Raw genomic sequence first — 19,637 nt, forward strand, 5'->3', positions numbered from 1 at the left:
TGGGCTGACATTTCTGCAGGCCTCTGGGGCATGCCTTGCAATGCAGTGCTCTTGATTCAATCCTCCGAGGGCTAGTGTGTGAGCATCATCTCTAATCTTTCCATAACCAAAGATAACTTTTCTGGCATATCATTACCCATAGTTCTGCACCTCATGTACTACCGTGGTATCTACCAGGAATACTTTTTGGGTTTTTTTTTTCCCTCCAGGTTTTTATTTATATTTATTTGTTTACTTATTCCTTTTTTTTTTAAATCCAGACTTACAAAGAAAAGAAGATACAGAGAGAAAGACCTTTCATTTGCTGGTTCACTCCCCAAGCGGCTACAATGGCTGCAACTGAGCCCATCTGAAACTGGAGCCAGGAGCTTCTTCTAGACTTCCCATGCAGGTCCAGGGTTACAAGGTTCTGGGCCATTCTCAATTGCTTTCTCAGGCCACAAGCAGGGAGGTGGATAAGAAGCCAAGCACCCAGGACATGAACTGACACCAATATGGGATCCTGGGGCATTCAAGACAAGGATTTAGCCAGTACTCCAACATGTCAGGCCCCACCAGGAATAATTCTTGACATCTGAGAAGAGGCTATAATAAACCAAATTTCCCTTCTAGAAACAAGCATGTTAGTGTCATTTCTCTTTTGTGTTGTTAATGTCTTTACTGCTCACTATGGTGCCAAACTTTACCAGGAAGAGTTCAACTTCCAATGTTCATGCCATTGGGACTGTCGACCCCCAACCTGACACCCAAAGAGCAAAGGCCAACTGTTGGATGTTTCAAGCCAGATCGAATTCTTTGAGCTGAAATTAAAAAAAGAAAAAAGCCTTAACTAGACCCAGAGCTATGGCTCACTGGCTAAATCCTCACCTTACATGTGCCTGGATCCCATGTGGGATCACTTCTCTCTGTATCCCTTCTCTCTATAAACCTGCCTTTCCAATAAAACTAAATTTCTGAAAAGAAAACTTAAAAAACAGAAGCACTAACAATAGTGGCTTCAGCAAATAGAAGCTCATTTTTCTTACATTAATACAAAATCAGTCAAGAAGTTTGCACCATTTTTAAAACAAAGACCTAGGCTCCTTCTGTGTTTCTGCTGTGCATAATTATCAGGCGGCTTTGTCTCAATTTGGAAAATGGTCATTGTACCATCACACATCACATTTGCTTTCCAGGCAGGAAGAAAACAAAAGGGTCAAATGCTGTTCCTCATAAGGGCTCTCTGGACCAACCTTCTGCCAGAATCTCTGTCTGCTTTAACACTCACCAACACTGTATTGTGCAGATAACCAGGAAATCAACTATTTCACTTTCTATCCATTTTAATAGAAGAATCAAATTTTAAAAACATTTTCCTCTTCCATGGAAAAGTGAAGCAGAGAATTTATCTTGGATAGGAAAATTATATTTGTGAGATATATGCTTATACACATATACACACACATACTTCTATGTTATTTCTACTACATTTTATTACAGTGTTTGACTAGGGTCCTTAAGGCACTACAAAAATGACTCTCATGTGATAAACATTTTTCAAAATAACTAATTTCTTAAAAATCATACTCTAGGGTCAAAAATAATGGAAATAAGCAGGAGAAAAATCAGAGAAATGAATCACCAAAAAAAAAAAAGCACATTAAGAAATGGAACCCAGCAGAATAAAAAACTAACTCAAATATAATGACTATAAGTTTAAGCCATACTAAATGCTTCTCTTTTGAGATTAAAATCAACTTTTATTCAATCTCATCTTCCCAGGGTGTTGATGAAGGTGCTGCAGGGGAGAGAAAAAAATCCAGATGTTTTCATGTCACCATAAAAAAAATACGTAATCATTTTTAATAGAGAAAAAATTGCTAAATGTATTACTCTGCATAAAAATATTGAACCACAGGCTAAAAGGGCCATATTGTTTGTGGAATTCAGGCCAACTACTAACTTTGAAATGTCCTTAGAAGAAATTTTCTAACAACACACAATACATAAAAATTATGATGTTTCAAATATACTCATTCTCTTTTTTCTCTTTATTCCTTTTTTATCCTCTAGTCTTCCTTCCCTCTTTCCCTGTTTAACACATATACAAATGAATGCAAATTTTCTGTAGTGCTCTGATAAAATAGATACTTTTCAAAAACTTCCCTGTGTTTGCAAATAAAATTAAAATATTAGAATATTTGAGTACAGGGTTTAAAGAAATATTTTTAAATTTATTTTTAATATTACCTACATAGCTGCGTGAGATATATGCCAATCTGGGCCTCTGATTAGGGTGGGCACTGTCAGGTATGGAGGAAGGTGGGTAAAGCCCATGTTTCCGTCTTTTTTTTCTTTTTTCTCCCATATCTTCAGGAGAGGATAGGGAGAGGGCCGCTCGTTGCTGTGAAACCACATCAGCACATGGAGGTAGGGGACAGACCTCTGATGACACCCATTGTGGGGAAAAGTGTTCTGAGGGTGTTACATAAGTTGTTTTGATAGTTCTAAGAAGTTGTTGATTTTATTGCTCAAGAACTGAAAAAATTGCCAAGGTCTACCAATTGAAAAAGTCTGCGTTAGTGCATCTTAAACAATTTGTTTTGCTTTCCATCCCCTAATGAGACAGTTAACATTCCATACTGGCACAGATGTGCTGGCTGTCACATCCTCCGTGTGCATCTGGATATGCTGTCCACTGCACAGGCATCAGCAACTGGGGAGGTCCAGTCCCAGTGTATGCATTCCAAGATTGGACCATACACTGTGACTTACGCTGCCACAGAGATTTCAGTCCAGTGGTCTACTAGGAGAGTCCACTGATAGATAAGTCTCACCTTGGGTGACCTGAGACTTGTCTCTTGTGTGTGCCAGCCAATGCAGGGTTAGGTTTAGTCTGTCACTTGTACTAGTCAATACACATACCAGTGGATGCAGTTTGGTCAGTTCTACCTCAGGGAAACAAATATTTTTAAATGACTTCCATTAGTTCTTCATTAATTTTACTTGGGACAAAATAAGATACCAATAACCCATTCCAGTATTTAATTCTCTCCTTTTTCTAGCTTGCATCATTATGCATAGAAAAGTGCAGATACAATTTGCCACACACTTTATGCAACCTTGAAATAGTTACAAAAAATGTTATTCACATTTAAGATTTATGTTTCCAAAATTTTATAATTATATTCATAGCCTTTACTTTCAACAATAATCCATAATCCACTATGTACACATATGTGATGATTCCACAATCGTGAGTTTTTAAGCTTACGTTATGCTTATATTGTAACTAATACATTTAATAGAAATCTCTCAGACAATGCGTAACATACAGCAAATATGTTACATACAATATGTAACATACAGCATTTATTTAATTGTGCATTTCATTTGGAGGGCTAAGACATGGAAATAGAGAACATTCCATACTGCTTGCTCACATCCCAAATGCCCACAATAGCCAGCCTTGGGCCAGACCAAGCCACAAACTGAGACCTCAACCGTGTCTCCCAGGAGAGTAGCAGGGATGCAATCACTTGAGCCATCATCTACTACCTCCTAGGAGCTGCACAAAAACGGGTAGCTGCATCTAGGAGTGAAATCAGGATCAAATTCGGCATCCTACTATACAAGATTCGGCTTAAGACACCCCAATTATTGCATTTTATTTTGTTAATTCATGTGACCTAGATCTTGTGACAATCTCTCCTGTAGCCCATGCATGATACATTATATAACAGATCACATATGCAGTCTTTCTTATTCTGTTCATTTTCTAGCGCTGAAATTATATCTGGAATATGGGTATCACTGAGCAATCATTTATGGAATACATTTATTGGATTTCACTGCAAACCATGCTTCTAATTTTTGATGCACCCCCTCATCATTGTGAGCCTAAGTGCTTCCTCCCGAGAGTAATCCTTTTCTTCAGAGGAGAAGGTAAGGAGGGTGCTTCCATTTTCCTCCAGGCATCTTCACACAAGCCACGCTGCTCCAGATAATGATTGCTCTTCCACTCACATTTATCTGAATTGATATCACTAGTCAGTGACTCTCCTACTATCTTCTCTCAAACATTGTTACAAACACCAAGGAAATTTCAACACAGCATAATTGAGCCACCTGAAATAATGCTCAATGAAAATGATTCCCCCACTGCAAACAAATCTTCTGTAAACATTCTTTTCTTAAAAAGGGTAAATTCCACTCAAGATTAATATTAAAATTTACATATATTAATCAGCATTAAATATTATACTTAATATTAAATTTTAATGCTTTGCAGGAAACTCTACTCCCAAACTAAAGGAGAACGCCCAATGAAACAGTTAAATATACCTTGACAATATGACACTAGACATTCCAAACTCTGTCTATAAATACCTACAATGCATGAAACATTTAAATAGCAGCATATTAAACTTGTAACTGTGTGTACTACTATTGTAACATGAAGGGAATGGCAGGATGAAAAAATGGAAGGGAGGAAAAAGAGAGGAGGAGGAATTCTTATACCTACAAAAACGTAACAACAAAATAACAAAAATATGTTGTAATAACAACAAAATACAAAGGGATGCTAAAAAAAGTAATTCTTTAAAAGTGAGCAGGTTTATTAGATTGCTTTTCTCTCAGAAAAAAATCCTTATAAAAATTTCAACAGCTGAAAATTTCCATGTAGTTCTCCAGTATTCCATATCTTTTTTTTATATTTCACACAAGCTGTAACATTTTATGTGAATTATTTTGTGAGGCTAATGGCCCTGTGAAATGAGTCTAGTAAGCATTTCCTTTTTTTTTCCACTTCTTTCTATTATAATCATTTTATGATACGGTTTCATAGGCCCTGGGATTTCCCTCATCCCCTCGCCAACTCCCTTCCCCCTCACTGAGTTCCCCTATATCGTTACTATAGTATAGTTCTTCAGACACAGTCATATGTCCATCATTGCAGGCATGGACAATGGCAGAGTCCAGCATCCTATTGTCAAGCTATAGTAACCAGTTTCATTGCAAGTCCATCTTTGATCTGGCAACAGAGATGCATACTGCATTGTATCTTCACATCTGCATATGACATTCTCCATTACAGTTACTATACATTCCCTTAAATGAAAAGTCACAAAACAAAATCAACCATAGGAAGAAAAAAAAAAGAAATTAACAACACCATGAAGTTAAATAACATGCTATTGAATGATGAATGTGTAGCTGAAGAAATGAAAAAGAAAATCAAGAGCCTTTTTCAAGAAAATGATACAACTGTATGATCTATGAGTCATTGAAGAATTTAATCAGAAGAAAGTGTTTTGAAGTGATGAAATCAACAAAAACAATTAAAATCCATGAGATATAGTTTCTTCTGATCTTTTTTGGTGAAACATGTCTCCTGTAGGCAACAAATGGATGGGTTTTGTTTTTTAATCCAGTCTACTAATCTGTGACGTTTAATTGATGAGTTTAAGCCATTTACATTCAGGGTCAATACGAATAGGTGGTGATTTGGTCCTGTCATTTTAGCAATGGATTGTTCATTGATTAGTCTTCTGTTGCTATTTTACTGGGATGTTCTTCACATTTGCCTGTGGTTTGGGAGGGCGCTATTCCTTTTCTCTGTCAAGAGAACATCTTTGAGTATCATTTGTAGGGCAGGTTTGGAAGAAGCATGTTCTTTTAACTTTTCTTTACTGTGGAAGAATTTTATTTCTTTTTCAAAGACAAAGGAAAGTTTTGCTTGGTACGTTATCCTAGGCCAACAATTTTTTGCTTTTAGAATCTGGAATATGTTACTCCATTCTCTTCTGGCCTGTAGAGTTTCCTGTGAGAGGTCTCCTGTGAGTTCAGTTTGCATTCCTTTATATGTCAGTTGAATTTTTTCACATTCACATTTAAGGGTATTTTTCTTATGTTGGACTGAAGAGAGCTTGACTATGATATGTCTTGGTAAAGATCACTTTTGGTCAATCCTGTTGGGAGTTCTGTGCCCTTCCTGGATGTTGTTTCCCAATTCTTTCTCTAGAGAAATTTTCCCTTATTATTTTATTAAATACATTTGTAAACCCAGCTTCTCTTTCTGTACCTTCTGCGACACCCATAACTCTTGTATTAGGCCTCTTAATAGCGTCCTTCAATTCTTTTTTTGGCCTGATCCAGCTCCGCTTCCAGCTTTTTATTTGTTTCCCCCTGGTTATAGGAAATATTTTCCAATTCTGAGATTCTTTCTTCTGCCTCCTTCCTTCTATTTTGGAGACACTCCACTGTACTTTTAATGTGCTCCACTGTATTCCTCATTTCTGATATATCAACTTTTATTTGGATTTATTTTCAGTGTGACATATTCCTTGACTTCCTTGAAAGCCTGTGTTACATGCTTCTCACTGTTGATAAAAAGTTTTATCACAAGTATTTTGAATTTTGTATTCCCCATTTTCCTGATGTATTCCTCAGTTAACTCTGAGGTTGGCAAAGGGCTTTGCTCCTTTGCAGGGGAGTCTTCAGTAATATTCACTGTGCCTCTGTCTCTTCTTTTGCTCTTGGTCATTGTACTTGGATGATCAGATTCTTCTCCTTGGGGTAGGTTTCTAAGCTGTGTCACGCACAGGTTTACAGTTCAGTTTTACTTATTGCAGTTGGTACCTGGCTCTTTGTTTGCAATCAGTTGTGCCACTCCTTCCAACAAGTTCCAGGTCTGGGTTCTTACGTTACCTTGGTCTCTGTAGCCCCAGCTCCTGGCTTACCAGTCTTCACCTCCTGTGATACCACGCTGAGGCTGCACCATTGTCTGTACAACCTTTCTCCCACTTCCAGTTGGAGCAGGTTCCAGGAGTAAGGAGACACAAGGTGTCCCATATAGCTAGGTTGTTGTTACTGGTAATCTTGCAGGAACCTGTTGGCCGTTAGCTTTGAGAGCCACATGGACCTATTTTGATCCATACAATGCCATAGTTGCTATTATTTTCCCTTGGGACCAGTGCAATGCACTGAGCTCAGTGAGCTCCCCGAGCTCAGTGCATACGCAGCTCACTGTTGTTCCCTGTAGTCTTAAAGTTTTTCCAAACTGTACAAAATGGCACCTGACATGCCACTACTAGAGTTCTTGATCTGCAGGCCAACAGGTCTGAGGGCTAACTGGACCTATCTTGGGTGAAACCCTAGGATGCTACGTTGTTGCAGTGGGCTGAGCCAGAAATGAATTCACTCCAGTTCAGTGCATGTGTGTGCTGTCCATACACCTTGCCTCCTTAAAACGGTGCCCGATATGGCTCTAGAGGGCAGACTGGGTTGTGAAATCCACCCTGTTCCCAAACTACCCATCTGGGATTGTTGCTCTGTCTCTGCTCCTGGTCAAATCAAACTGACCAGCAGTATTGGTTGCTGGTGGAATTCTGGCTGCTGGTGCAATTCAGATTGCCACTCTGTGAATGTTGCTGGGGTATCAGTCACTGCAACACCACACCATTGTGTCCGCTGCTTTCCTGTGTCTGTCAGTCTCCAGGTGCCCCTCCACTGTTGTTCTGTCCTCTCCTATTTTCTGGAATGTGCCCTTTCTGCTTCATACTGGATAATATTTCTCCATCTGTTTAAATGTATCCTTATCCTATTCCACCATCTTGATTCTCCTCCCACAAACATTTTCCAAAAGAGAGAATTGACATGTCAGAATGCATTTATCATGCATTATAAAATTATGAATTTAACATATAAAGTCATGAAGTTATGAAGGTTACAAAGTTAATACTTTGAGAAATCACTAATGTGCTATCTTCTGGTGCATGGAATACATACTTTATTAATGGTTTTGTGAATTACCTAAGAACAATATAAGCAGTGTTTTCATTGTGGTGCAGTGGATTAAGATGCTGTTTGGGATATTTATGTCCATATTAGAGTACTGGTTTGAGTCAGCTCCTCTGCCTCAGAACCACCTGCCTACAACTGTGTTAAGGAGGCAGCAAGAAAAGGTTCAAGTACTTGGTTCCTTGTCATCCATAATGCATCAGGATAAAATTTCTAAATCCTGACTTCAGGAGGGCCCAACCCTGGCCAGTACAGGAATTAGAAAGTGAACTTATGTTTGAATCAATTTCTTGCTATCTCTCTGTCAATCTAAATTTCAAATAAGTAATTAAGTCTTATAGAGGACATGTATCATATGATAAAAAGTAAGAAATGCCTAATTTCATATTTAGGACTGCCAATCCCTATGGCCTAGATACCTAATCTTATGATAAATGAAGAAGTTGATGGCACTGAATTATTTCTCTCAATACCAGTTTTAGAGAAGGCAACTTTGTGGCACAGCACATTACCAGTTTGAGGCCTGGATGCTCCAATTCCAGTCCATCTCCTTACTAACACACCCGAGAAGAAGCAGATGATGGTTCAAATATTTGAAGCTGTGGTAAACCCAGACAGAATCCATGCTGCTGGATTAACTCTGATTCAGTCCTGGCAGTAGTCACCATATGAGGAGTCAGTGAATGGAAGATCTCTCTCTCTCTTTTCTTCCCTATCTTACTCCCTCCACAAATCTATCATGCTTTCAAATTAATAGAAAATATTTTAAAGGAGAAAGAAAGCATTCCAGATCAATGCAATTTAAAAATTGCACCTACAACTATCTTCTGCACAATTATTTAATAAGATTCTGTATTATTTAGTTCCTACGAATAGTCACAGAAGCTATGAATTCTAATCCTGCTCTATCACAAATTTGCCTTGTAATTCTATGTTGCTTTTCTCCACCAAATTTCCTTCCCACTACGTAAGTATATATATCAATACAATATGTTTCATAGACTTTGTAAAACTTAATTAATCACTGCATGGAGAACATTCTGAGAAACTCTAAGGGGAGATCATGTATAGAACACAACATTAAAGTTTTGAAAGTGGTTTTATAATAACAGTGCATATTTCAATATGGCTATTTTAGCACTATATTATGTGCACCAATATTGTAATCTAAAACAATTATAGTACCTTTGGAACAAAAAAAACTCTTTGTAACACTATCCAATACAACTAGATTTTTAGCTATTGTTAAAATGATCACCTTGGTGATTTTCTAGTAGGAACCAAAGCCACATAAAGAAAAATTTCATTGAAAGTGAAGGGAAGGGCTGCCATAGTTAATCTCAACTACGGATATCTGTAATGACACACTGACACCACCAATGTTGCAGTACTCTTCTGAGGGAGGGCCTACCAAGGTTCTGGCTAGACACCCAAATTTGAATTTGAAGCAAAATTTGAAATAACATATATAATAACAGTAAGAGCGACAATTTCAAGGGGTAGAAAGCATGCTGAATGTCACAATGACAACCCTAAATTTTCTTTTGTTTGTTCTACCAAATTGAAAGCAATAGCAAGCTTTCACCTGCCCATTATGTATTAAGCTCCATAACTTGTCAGCTACTAACAGAATTGTCCAACAGCTTAAATATTTCCAGTATGTGCCAGCAAGTGATGACAGTGTTAAATTCCCCTAAATCTGTAGAATTTATGAACATGAAATTCACTTATTTTTCCTGCTGAATCCATCATGCATGTATAGTTAAAAACTGTATTTCTGATAACAGAATTATTTGAACTCATGCGACCTGTCATCAGTTATTCTCAAAGAACTTTGCAGATAATAAATAATCTGTGGAATTAGCTCTGCTCTGGGTATTACCACCTTGTTTCTAAAGCATGTCCCTGATGTTGGTCCTGTCTACTACTGCCAGGATTTCTGACTAGGGGATTTAGGTGTGAAACTGGAGATGAGGGCTAGATTACAAGGTGGGTGGCTGATCGATCTCGTGTTTCTTTGTGGCACACTTGTCAAGAAAAACCATCCAGCTATAGTTCCACAAAGGAATAATTTCACATCTGATTCCCTGGCAAGACAGCAAGTACAGTGAAACTCAGCAGAGCAATCGCTGGCTCAGGACAACCCTGCTTCAATCCACACCTCCTCATGACTTCTTTAACCTGCACTTGAATCACTGTTCCTCATTCTGCTTTCCTAACTCCCTTCATTCAATAAGCCAGCAGAAGTCTAGAATGATTTTCATTCAGTCCAGGTGGTCAAGTGGGAGCATCACTATGTAGTGCATTGTATTGAATGTCTTGTAAGAGTAACGCTATGAAAAAATATTTTTAAAGGCTAATTAAAAAAACAAAGAGGAGTACAGACGAACAAATGATTCTTATAAACAACAGTAAGATTTGATATTCCAAGTATTATACACTACATATCCTCTTAGGTGTTGTTTCTTCTTTGTTGCTAAATCTCTGCTCCTAAGCACCTAAAATATATGAGTTCATCATTGATATCTATGAATTTGATCTGTGGCTAATGTCTGAATAAATTTGGTTTAGCTAACATCCAAGCCAGTGGGCAAGTTTTCATCAACCATTATGATTTCATTGCCAACTGTGTAGATAAACAAAGGTAAGTCTGGAGATGAGCGTTTCAAAATCTAAATTGTTACATCCATCTTTCCCAAATGCAGATAGTTAATATTAAAAGTGAGAGGATCTGTATCAGCATGGAAAGTAGATAATGCTGTTTGAACACTTGTCATTTTGATAAATTTTAGAAGGCTAAGACAGGTGTGGTCATATTCAGAATGCTTATCATTTTGTACCTTTGTGAAACTTAGGAAAAGATACTCTCTAAGGATATAGAGCCCTGGGGGCATATTTTTGTCTCTCACTTAGAAGACGCCAATGTTTCTGTTCTTGACCTCTGCTCCACTCAACCCAATGTATTAGATAACTTCATGTTTTTAAATACTATCTTTACAAAGACAACCAAATTTTTATTTTCCAAAGATGTCTTCCTCCCTTAGCTCTTGGTTCAAATAGCTACTATCCACTTGGCATGCCTATGTGGATATCTAATGGACTTATCAGAGCAGACTGTCCTCTCTTTATCCAAACATGATTATTTCTAAATTTCTCCATGACTACTGTACACATATGTATACTCAGCCCCCAAATTATAGAAGTCCCCCTAAATTCTATAGTTTCTACTGCAACTCTCTCACATGTTCTAGCAACTATCTATGTTTTCACTTTAAATCCTGATTCAAACCATCCTTATACCCTCTGCTGGGAATAACTAGTACAGGCTACTCCCATCACTCATCAGGACTCCTATGACTTCTTTTTCCATTCTTGTTCCTTGTAAAATCCATTATTCATGCAAAGTAATGATCTTTTGAAAATTATGAGTCAAACCATGGCATAGTTCAACACACACTCCCCATTACAGTTACAACCAAATATGAACATCATTTTGGTGAACAAGACCCAGCACAACTGGACAGTCTTTAATTCTCATTCCTCGTGTAAAATATTTTACTTCTTGCTCCCTTACTTCTTAAAATTACACTTTTGCTTCTTATTCCAGAATTCTAAGTTCAATGAAAGTTCTGAATGGAATTAATATATGAGAGCTTATTTTTCCCTTAAGCCACGTGGAGACACAAAAGCATTGTCTATGAGAGCTGGGCCCTTACAAGACATTGAATCTGCTGGTACTTGATTTTGAACTTCTAGAGTCCATAAAAATGTTGTTGCCTTCAAGCCAACCAGTCTATGGTATTTTTGTTACAGCCACTTAAGTGGATTAGGACATAGCTCTAAAGTTTAAACCAACTTGGAACTCTGGATTAGATTTCATTGTGTGGATTTGGGAGGAACACCAGTCATCAGACTACTGCAGTCTGGTGTACTAATCTGATCACCCACACAACCGTAGCACTAATTATTGAGTATGTATCATATGACAGGTTGTTTCATATACTGAGAAACAGGAGAGACTAAAGGTCCTGCTTTCAAACAGTTTTCCATTCTAAGTCTGTAAGAATTTTGTATCACTTCTCCTCAGGTCTCCTGCAACAGCCTGATACCATTTCTGTCTGCTTTTATACTTGCCCTTTTCAAATTCCACTCTTCACCAGTTGTCAGCATGTCATGCTAAGTAGTTTTTGTCTCAAGGATTTATCAAAAATAATAATCTTGGGGCCAGTATTTTAGCATAGAAGGCAATGCCTACACTTGCAACAGTGGCATCAGTTATGGATGACAGTTTAAGTTCGGGCTGCTCACTTCCCATCCAGCTCCCCACTGTGGCCTAAAAGCAGCTGAGGATGGCCCAAGTTCTTGGGAGCCTGTACCCATACAGGAGACTGAGAAGACACTGCTACTTCCTGGTATCAGATAGGCCCAGTTCTGGCCATTATGAGCATTTGAGGAGTAAACTAACAAAAGGAAAAATCATTCTTTCTCTCTGTCTCTCTCTCTCTCCTTCTCTCTCTCTGTAACTCTGCCATTTCAAGAATAAATATTAAAATACTAATAATAACACTTTCTGTATCCCACACTCTCATCATACTTTATTCTTGATTTTCTTCATGACTGTCATAGGTGTCTAAAATTATTTTAAGCTTACTTGGTTGCTCTCACTATCTATATCTCTCATCTGCTACTTGGCTTCCCCAAATGACTGCAACAGCTGGAGGTGGGCTCCTCTTAACACAGTAGCCAGGAGCTTCTTCTGGATCCCACAGATTTGGGCCATCCTCTACTGCTTCCCCAGGTGCACTAACAGGGAGCTGGATCAAAAGTAGTGCAGCCAGAACATGAGTTGGTACTGATACCTCAGGTGGTGGCTTTACCCACTGTGCCATAGCATATGCCCCAAAACCTTTCATATGTGGCTAGAACTGTTCACAGAGCCAAAAAGTAATTACATAATGCAAAAAAACTGTACAAATTTAATTAAAGGTAATATTTGTATAGCACTAGCCATATACCAGACACCGTTATAGGTACTTTAATATGCTGATTATTTTCACAGGGAAGGTACAATTATTGTGCTTCCAATTTTACAGAAAAAGCACAGAAAACATAGAGTGATCAGCCCAAGCCCTCACACATTATCAGGATCAGTAAACTAGGAAGCCTTGCTCCGTGATCTGAAATCTTAGCCATTAGTATCTTTGAGGAAGAAACCTATGCCATTGCCCTCTGTTAGCCAATTTGGCTCTGTATTCATTAATAGAATTGAAAAGCAAAGACAGTAATATACGGTAAATACCTAACATAGTCAACATAATCAGCAGAATAATTAACAGTATAGGAAGCAGGAATTAATTCAGGAAAACTGACTGGTAAAATTATAATAATACTTTTAACGTGATTCTTTTTCCATATGGTATAATCAGGTTGTTTCAAAAGAAGAGCAAAAATAAAAAGTTCTTGGAAATGTAAAATTCAGGCAGGACAAACACACAGTGTACACCTGGAGACCAAAGGAGACAACACATGAGCCAAATAATGATAAGAAAAATAAACATCAGAAAATTTAAAGAAATAAAACAGTAAAAAGATAATATATAGAGAATTGACCCAAGAGGTACAACATAATTTAGTAAGAATTAAACCCAGAAAGCAAGCAATGGGAAATGAGAGAGGAAGGAGGGAGAGAATAAAAGAGAGAATAGATCAGTAAGGATTGAATCATAAAGAAAAAGAATTAAGAAAAATAGAGATGGGACATACTATAAGTGGAAGAAATGGGAAAATGATAATATTTAGGGAATAATAGAATAAAAGCATAGATACACATTGAAAGGCTTGAGTTTCAGTATGATGAAATTTTTAAGATTTATTTATTTTTATTGAAAAGTCAGATATACAGAGAGGATGAGAGACAGAGAGGAAGATCTTCATCTAATGATTCACTCCCCAAGTGACCACAACTGCGATCCGAAACCAGGAGTCAGGAACTACCTCCAGGTCTTCCACGCAGGTGCAGGGTCTCAAGGCTTTGGGCTGTCCTCAACTTCTTTCTCAGGCCACAAGCAATTCCACTGCTTGGGAAGTGGAGCTGCAGTGACTAGAACCGGCGCCTATATGGGATCTTTGTACATTCAAGGCAAGGACGTTAGCCACTAGGCCATTATGCCCGGCCCTTCAATATGAAATTTTTAAAAAGACGCAAGAGGAGGCATGAAAAGGGAAACCTCAAAGATTAAAGGAAGGTAATAAAATGTTTTACACACAAGACGGCGTAATGATATGTATTGGACTGATCCTGTGCCTGTGGTGCCAGCATTCCATAATGTGGTAGCTGTGGTGCCAGTTCATAAGTTCATAGCCCGTCTGCTCGGCTTCTGGCCCAGCTCCCTGCTCGCGACCTGGAAAGGCAATGGAAGACGGCCCAAGCCTTGGGTCCCTGCATCTGAAGCTCTTGGTTTCTGGCTTCAGATGCAGATCTGGCCATCGCAGCCATTTGGTGGGGGTTGGGGAGCTAATATATTTGTTGGGAAGATTTCTCTGTGTATCTCCTTCTGTCTGTGAGTCTGTCTTTGAAACAAAAAATAAACAAATCTTTGAAAATAACTTACACACTAAAGAAAAGAACATTTGCATTAGTAACTCGGTATTAAAAGACAATAGAGGAAACATTGAAAAAACATAAAATTAAAACCTAAAATTCTAAACCTAGTCAAGAACTGGATGAATGCAAGAACTGAAAAATACTTCATACCTACATTTTCGTAAATCTATTAGATTATGTATTTCACAACTACTAGAAATGTGCTTAGAAGAACTATAAATTTAATACATATAAATATAGATACAAAAGCATGAATATTCAGGATAGGAATTATTCAGGAAGACAAGAATCTAGCGTTTCAAATTTATAAGGAACTGAAGAGGAGTCTGGGAAACAACTATCTAAAGAAACAAGGGGGATTCCTTTCAACAAGCATGATTCTGAAACATGGATTTCTTCTGTCAATAAAGAAAAGGAGAGACAATAAAAAACTCAGGTGACAAAAAAAAATGTGGCTTGATTTTCAGTAATTCACATTCCAATAGAAAAGACCCCATTTGACCTCATCACAAAGCACTGAATTTTGAACAACACCATTTTAAGCATGTATGATTATTTTTATGATTTTTCTTTGCTACTGGTAAATAGCATAATTTGGATACTAGCATCTCATGTTTTATAATTACTTTAAATACTGTTTTTTGTTTACCATTTTTAGATTCAGTCTATTGTCAAGGATTACAAAAGCCTTGATTATAGTTATATATTGATTCAAATTAAATAACTCCTTATTCTATGAAAGGGCTGAAAATGAAAGGAATTAGATGACAACACAAGAGGTAGAGTTAGAATTAAGGGACTAATTCCTCATAATATGAGGTAAACTCAACAGATACTACATAAAGGTAATGAATCAAGAATTAAAATATTCCTATGCAAAGTTATAACAATAATCATTAGAGTTAGAGAAGAAAACAGAAAGGGATTTGGTGTTATTCTAACTCTAGTCATTTTCTATTTGTATCACTGACTCAGCCAATATTGAATAAATCAAAAGGTAACAATATAGCACCTTACAGATTTAGTGGTAACCTCCAAAAGAACCAGTTTTTACAATCATTAAATAGTTATATGAAAGTTATGTAACTCTGGGTACCTGGGTGACACCCTGACCCACCACCCACCCTGACCCACCCTGACCCAGAAAGAACTTAGTCTCCACACTATATAGCTGAAAAACAATGAAGCAGTATTGCAAAGCTAAAGCATATGTATTTAAAAGAATGAAGTGAATTCATTGTGTGGGTTATTTTTTTATTTGAGCAACAGACAGACTGAGGCAAATTCTTGACATAGAGTGCACAACTGGACATGAAAGCCCACATCCCAGCTTGTGAAGGTTTTCAGAGAAATGTGGAACCCTAGGTGGACATTAAAGATATGTATCTTGTTATGAGAATGTGATAAAAAATAACTAATTATGTATCAAACCCGTGTCTACCTCTCCCTGAACGTACACAGGAATAGCTGTTACGTGAGCCTGATGATAAACAGCTAGCCCCAGTGCTTTGCCTTTACACTCATTCCAGAGACTGAACGAGCCCTCTGGTCTTTGAATAAAGCATTTCTCTGCAGGCCTGCTTGAATGTCTGTTCCTTTGAACATGTGCACATGCGACCACAAATGAGAAAATGAAGACCTACACAGAGACAAAGGGAGTACCCATCCCCTGGCTTGTTCACCAAATGCCCACCAGAGACTGAGCCAAGCCACAGCCAGGAGCTGTGGACTCAATCCAGGTCTCCCACATGGATTGCAGGGACCATACCCTGAAATCATCACTGCTGCTTTCCAGGCTCTTTAGCAACAGGAAGTTGCAACCAGGTGCCAGGCCTGGGCTCAATCCCTCTGATACAGGATGCAGCTGTCTAGGCAGAGTTTTAACCAATAGACAAAATGCTCATCCCTAAATTAATTCTTAAGGCACATTATAGCCATTCCTTACTTCAAATGAAGGGCAAGGAATTTCAACTACACATAGGATCCAATAAAACATAAAGTGCATTTAAATAAACACTTCACTTACTTCACCACGGCCAAAATATCTGTGGCACTCAACAATAAATTTTCATTATTTTTCTTCTCACTGTTTTGCTTACCGGTCTGCAGATTGCCACATCCATTCATTCAACTGCAAGTGTTCAGTTCTAGAGCTTCATGCAAGGAGCCAAGTCTTCTGACCAATGCTAAATAAACACTGATCTTCTCCTGTTAGAGAGTGGAAGGTTTCTGAGTGAAAAACCTGTTGCCTGTTAAGGTCTGAGTCTCATACTAAGATCTACTCTTAAACAGAGAGGGGGCAGGAAAAATATACCATATACACAGAGGTGAAATTATTTCATTCTGTTGACCTTGGCTGATTTCATTCAGAAATACATCTTAGCAAATTTCTATTCCAATCACAAAGTTACTTATATTTGCTTCTAAACTATTAAAAGGCCATTAAAAGACTTACAAGTCAAACTGCCAACACAAGTAAATTAATAGAGCAATATATAACCAAGTCATAATTAATTATCTCACTAGAAGCAGACAGTAAAGCAAACTGCATGGTAAGTTATCCTCAAAAATTAACAGTAGCATTTGTTCATTGTGTAAGCATGCACATTTATGCATATGTTACATTAATTCCAGCAATGCAATTTCACCATTTGTGTGCATAAGAATATGCATAGCATTTACAAGAAACGCTCACTTTGTTCCTTGAATAGCGTTGAATTTGGAACATTAAAAAGAGGTTGACACATTAGACACAGTAAAATCTAGTGAAGTTATTAAAACTAACAGTAGTTTTAAAAGCTAATTTCTATCATTATTTGAAAGCTGTTTAAGTGTAGGAAATATAAATGTAACCAAATATATTATCATAAAGTGACTTACCTTGTTTTTGTGCTCTGCTAAAAGAGAACATGTTACTGTTTTTTTTTCTTATATTTTATTTAACAAAGTTTTGGAGTCACAATAAAACTAAAAGAAAGATAGATTTTTCTCATGTGCCCCTTGTTCCCACACATGCATAATCTTCCCCGTTGCCAACATCCCAGCAAGAGTTCTTTATTGTTGGAGTTGATGAGCCTATCCTGGTATGTCATAATTATCCAAAGTACATAGTCTTCTGTAGGCTTCACTTTGCACTTTATATATACATTTGGTGAGAACAGTGCATAATGATATGTATCCAACTATGTGTATACATTATACACAGTATTTTCTATGCCTTAAGAGTATTCCACCTAATCTTTCCTGCTACCCCAGACTCCAGCCAACCACAGATTATTTTACTGTTTCCATTGTGCTTTCTACAATGTTAGCTCAGATGCTCCTCAACTTGCAATGTGATTATATTCTGGTAACTTACCACAAACTGAAAATATGTTTAGATTAAAATGCGTTTATTATACCTAATCTACTCAGCATGGAGCATAACAACGCAGGACATCACAGCTCATCTATTGGTTTCTTCCTCCTTTGATCACATGGATGGCTGAGACCTGTGACTTCCTGCCATTGCTCAACAACTCAGGAGAGTGTCCCATTGCATATTTTAGTCCATGAAAATATAAAAACTCAAAGTGCAGTTTCTAGTGAACCCATGTCACTTTCACTCCAATATGAAGTCAAAAAATCATTGTACAGAGGCCATTTGTATTTAGAACCAGAATAGAATTCAGATTAGTTGTTTTCACACAGTAACATATGTTTAAGGTTACTGCATATTTTTTCATGGCTTGAGAGTTCATTTCTATTCAGCTCTAAGTAGCATTCCACCATCTAAATATATCGTAGTTCATTTATTTGTTCACCTACCAAATGCAATCTATTTGCTTCTAATTCTTAAAAATTATAAACAAGCTACTGTAAACATCCATGTGGTAAATTTTAACTTTTGGAAAAGTGCCAAGGAGGAGTACTGCAGTGATGGTGAGAAAACGTATGGTTTTGTGATAAAGCACCAAACTGTCTTCCAAAGTATCTGTCATTTTGCATTCTCATAACAGTCAATGAATATTCCTGCTACTCCACATTCTAACAAGCACTTTGTTGTTAACTTTCCAGACTTGGGGCATTCTATTGGTGTCTATCATTTTAATTCACATTTCTGTGATTTCATCTAATGTAGAGTATCTTCCATTTGCTTATATGCCACCTGTATATCTTTAGCAAGTGATTGTTAATGTCTATAAACCATTTTAAAATTGTTTTTATTTTTGATGATGTTTACATAAATTACATGGCTGATCAGGGTAGGAAGGACTGAAGGTCAGAGAAAAGTGGATATGGTCATTTTTTCCAAATGTCCTGTTTCTTCCTCCTGTATCTGGGGGAATGGGTATGTAAGGGGAGAAAAGGTATACCCGGCCTCCCAGCTGCCCCATTAACCAGCAATGGGGAAAGCCACCCAATATCAGCCCACATCACAATTTTATATTTATATGTAACTGCTTCATTGGGAGTCTTCTTTATTCAGAGGTAGGGACATGTATTGCAATGTATCTCCACTTCCCGATATGTTAATCTCCATCATACAGTTCATCTATGATAATGTATGTATATACTTGAATACTCACATGTCTATCTATTTTGCATTAAGCTGTCTTTCATCAGTGGGAACATGATATTTGTCCATTTGGGACTGGCTTTATTTCAATAGGCATAATGATCTACAGTAGGGATCATTTTCTTGCAAATATTATTTTTTTAGTTTTTATTTTTCATGATACAGTTCCATAGGCTCAGGGATTTCCCTTTCCATCCTTCTCATCTATCTCCCCCTACCAGCTGCTTTCCCCAATGTTATTACAATACTATAGTACTTCAGTGATAGTCGTAAGTGCATCATTCTATTTAAGTGTGTTGTAACATTTTAGGTACAGATAATGGTAGAGTCCAACATCCTATTGTTGTGATATATTTAGCAGTTTTATTGGGAGTCCATTTTTCAAATCTTTAATGCTTCTGACAAGATAATCCTACTGGCAAGAAATTTAAAACTGAAATTTAAAAGCTCAATTTTTGTTTGAGAAAGTCTTTTTTTCTCCTGCACTTTTGACAATAAATTTGCTGATTACAAAAATCTAAGATAGTGGGATTTTTTTGCATGCCCTCAATGTTTTACATATTCTGTTCTGCAATCTTCTTGCTTGCATGGTTTCTGAGAACACTGATATAACTCTTATTTTTATTCTTATTAATGGGTAATACTTTTCTCTCACCTGGCTTCCTCTCAGGATTTATTCTTTAATTTTCTGTG

The 19,637-nt window shown here is 37.3% G+C and overlaps 1 long non-coding RNA gene across 2 annotated transcripts in view; it reads right to left on the minus strand.

Moving 5' to 3' along the window:
• Positions 1-19,637, minus strand: part of LOC121168602 — a 130,638-nt gene that overhangs the window by 58,522 nt on the left and 52,479 nt on the right. The window contains exon 3 of one of the 2 annotated variants that reach the window (XR_005885734.1): positions 16,486-16,594. This is a non-coding gene — a long non-coding RNA (uncharacterized LOC121168602). Of the gene's footprint in view, positions 1-15,545; positions 16,595-19,637 lie in introns of those variants that run through there. The other variant, XR_005885733.1, reaches the window with a different exon arrangement.

The sequence above is a fragment of the Ochotona curzoniae genome, unplaced genomic scaffold (genome assembly GCF_017591425.1).
Source record: "Ochotona curzoniae isolate NIBS_2020 unplaced genomic scaffold, NIBS_Ocur_1.0 scaffold_1037, whole genome shotgun sequence".
Classification (NCBI taxonomy): Eukaryota; Metazoa; Chordata; class Mammalia; order Lagomorpha; family Ochotonidae; genus Ochotona; species Ochotona curzoniae.